Consider the following 3,387-nt stretch of genomic DNA (forward strand, 5'->3'; position numbering starts at 1 on the left):
GTAATCAGGCTTCTAATCTAATATCCCCACGACATGCATCATTTGGTCTGTCTCTCTTCCTCTCACTGGCAATCTACCCGGTCTATTACGGCGTAACCGGCCTTTTGTTATTGCCTCCATTTCGCTGAATAATTATACTGGGAGGCCACGGATGCCAACCAGCCTCACATCCGAAATGCATCCGGCTACAAAGAGACACGGAGGGAGAAGAAAGCTCTAATTGAATGAGAGCCTTATGAAAACAGTTTGTTTGGGGGGGGGCTACTGGAAGAAAGATTAACTGCAGAAATCGCTGTAAAAATAGCAATACATGAAATCATCTGTCAGTCCATCGAGAGAGCCTTGTGGAGAGCTGGCAAGATCAAAGCCCGATCGTCAATTAGTCGGCGCTCTCTCCGAACGCCAGCGTGCCGTGATCAAACAGCATCCCGTTAAACGGAGAGGAAGCGGAGAGCTTTTAGAGAGGCCCGGTTAGCATGTTCCTCTTCCGTGATTGAACATGGAGCGCTAGCCCACCAGAGCACACATACGTGTACAAACAGAACACCTCAGAGACACAACATCACACTACAATTACCATAACACCATGTCGTGATTCACCTAACAGGTGCGGAATAAGTGTTTGAGTGTGTGTATGTGTGAGTGTGTGTGTGTGTGTATGGAGTGTTTTGGCATGCGTGCCCGTAAGTGAGGTTGTGTGTGTTTGCTTGTGTGTGTGTATGTGTATACACTGCAGAGTGTTTTAGCACACTTGTGCAGAAATGAGGGTTTATGTGAGAGTGTGTGTGCTCAGCATGTGCTATAGATGAACCAAAGGAGTGTGAAATGTTGAGTGTGTCTCTGACGGTGTGTGTGTGTGTGTGTGTGTGTGTGTGTGTGTGTGTGTGTGTGTGTGTGTGTGTGTGTGTGTGTGTGTGTGTGTGTGTGTGTGTATTTATCCAGCAAAGACTCTCTTTATTCTTTCCTTTGCTCTGCCTGATGCAATAGGCCAACTGAGGCCTAGAGAATTTACATACAAAAAAGCCCTCAATGAAGAAAAGCAAACACAAGAGAAAAGCAAAGAAAGAGAAAAATAGAGAGAGGGAGAGGGAGAGAGAGAGGGAAAAGAGCATGAGAGGGGGAAGAGAGAGAGAATAGGCTTTCTGTATGAAGCGAAAGGGAGAAATCTCATTTACCATGAGCTTCTCTCTCTCTCTTTCCCTCTCTCTTTCTCTCTGTGAATGCAGAGCAGGTGCTCTCAATTCAATTCAATTCCTCCCTCCCTCCCTCTCTCTCTCTCTCTCTCTCTCTCTCTCTCTCTCTTTCTCTCTCCCTCTGTCTTCCTCTCTGCAGCTGTGTCCATTTTCAAAAGCACTCAGAAGCCGAGCTTCAAGGACAGCTATAAGCGTGGGAACTTCAAAATGATGGCCGCAATACAACCCAAAGTCATATCAGAGAAAAGGGGCCCCTGATCTCTCTACTTCTCTCTCTTCCTCCCCCCTCACTCCATCACTCTGTCTCTCCGTCTGCTCAGCCTCTCTCCTTCTCTCTCTTGATTTCTCTCGGTGAATGCAGAGGTGGTGCTCGGCAGGCAATGGAGCAACAAGTAGAATCGTATCCCAGAGCCAGTCAGTGAGTCGGACAGCTACTGCTACGCTAGCATTAGCATTCACCGCACAAAACGAGCGTACCCAGCGACTCTGCACTCTGAGATGTTTGCGCTTGCCGTCGTTTGATGGCGACCCGAGCACGATGGCTCATTTGAAAACTAACGGAGCAACAATTGCTCCACGATGAATTTCCCTGTGTGTTTTATGGGATCACGTGGAGATAAAACATCCACCGGTCCGTTTCTCTTTCAGTCCCAGGAGTAGATATGAGGTAGTCTGGCTCTGCTCGCCTATGGCTCCCTACCCAGGTTTTGAAGGGATTATTACATTATTTACAGAGAAGATGTGTGTGTGGTCCAACCTGCCTACATTTGAGGGGGCATGGCAGGGTGGGTAAATTGTCCTGCCAACAGAGCAAATTAAAATTAACTAGTGATGTCTAAGAGAGAGACCTCACACACTTCTGTCATCTGTCATCCCATTACTAAAACATACAGCACACACTCACCACCTCATGAAAATATACCACCTTGTGTGTCACCGCTTGACAGTCACCCAAGGTGTTCCGCAAGCCATCTGCAGTGCGTCTCATTCCCTACCTGGCAGCATCTCTTGTATACCGGGAGCCAGCATCATAAACTAAACACGTTCTTTTTCAGAAGCAGTCCAAATTGAGTTACAGGCCAATTGTGATAGGTAGAAAAATGCAGCAATTTAAAAGAACACATCCGATAGGTTGACATAAAAATTCTGGTAAAGTCTGTTGTTTTAATCTATAAAGTACAAGCCTCTCCGTTAGGTGACCATTATACGTGAATGCGTCTCTTACTGACCTCCAGGTAGAAGGGGTCGGTCTCCATGGCACGGCCAGTGGCGACGCACTGGAAGGAGGCGTTCTGTCCGGCGTTCACCTCTTCATCTCCCTGCCTGGAGAAGCGAGGCACCTTGTCTGCAGAGACAAGAACGAGAAGGAGTTAGACACAGGAGAGTGGGCATTCTTCCTCATAATGACACTGTGCTCTGTGTCAAACCTGGAATAGGAAGTAAACTACCCCAAGGGGGTGCCGATGAAGCAATGACGTTGATTGTTCCAAAAGCATTAAATAATTCAGTGCATAAGATGTGTTAAGCAGGGGCTCATTAGGATCCATAGTAATAATAAATGTCACTGAGTAATACAAAAGTAGGGTAAGACGTTCTGTACACAGAGGAATGATGCTTATATCCAGTCTAGTCCTTCAATTCTATGACCAAGAATGCTTTTAAATATATGAGCTCTCTTTGAAAACAGAACATTAACAGCAACGTTAATACGTTCCAGCCCAGGAGAATGACAAACGACAAAAACTAAAACAAAGCAAAAAAAACACAAGAAAACACAGTCCCCACAACAAACAGACAACACATCAAACTCAAGTCTATAAATGGACAGACAATGGCACGATCACTGGCCACGGGGGAGTCCGGCAGAATTGACTGTGATGTGTTGGGAAAACACACCATGGAGTCGTTGGCAATCAAATCTGTTGTTGTGAGACACAGAGTGCCGTCTCACGTCTTCTCCCCCATGCTGACCCCAACTGTGTCACTTGTCCTTATCTCTCCACATGTCTGGTTGGTTTCCACCCATTATGGTCTCTCAATACTGAGAACAGCTAGTCATCACTGTCTGTAGAGTTCTGCCTTCACTGGCCATTCTCACCGCCACAAAAACACACACACACACAACACACACACACACACACACACACACACACACACACACACACAGACTAGATTGCGGGTAGAGGTATCCGTA

The 3,387-nt window shown here is 46.6% G+C and overlaps 1 pseudogene; it reads right to left on the reverse strand.

Moving 5' to 3' along the window:
- The window catches only part of LOC116224918, a 143,221-nt pseudogene that overhangs the window by 10,701 nt on the left and 129,133 nt on the right, over positions 1 to 3,387 (reverse strand).

This window comes from Clupea harengus, chromosome 19 (assembly GCF_900700415.2).
Source record: "Clupea harengus chromosome 19, Ch_v2.0.2, whole genome shotgun sequence".
Taxonomy (NCBI): domain Eukaryota; kingdom Metazoa; phylum Chordata; class Actinopteri; order Clupeiformes; family Clupeidae; genus Clupea; species Clupea harengus.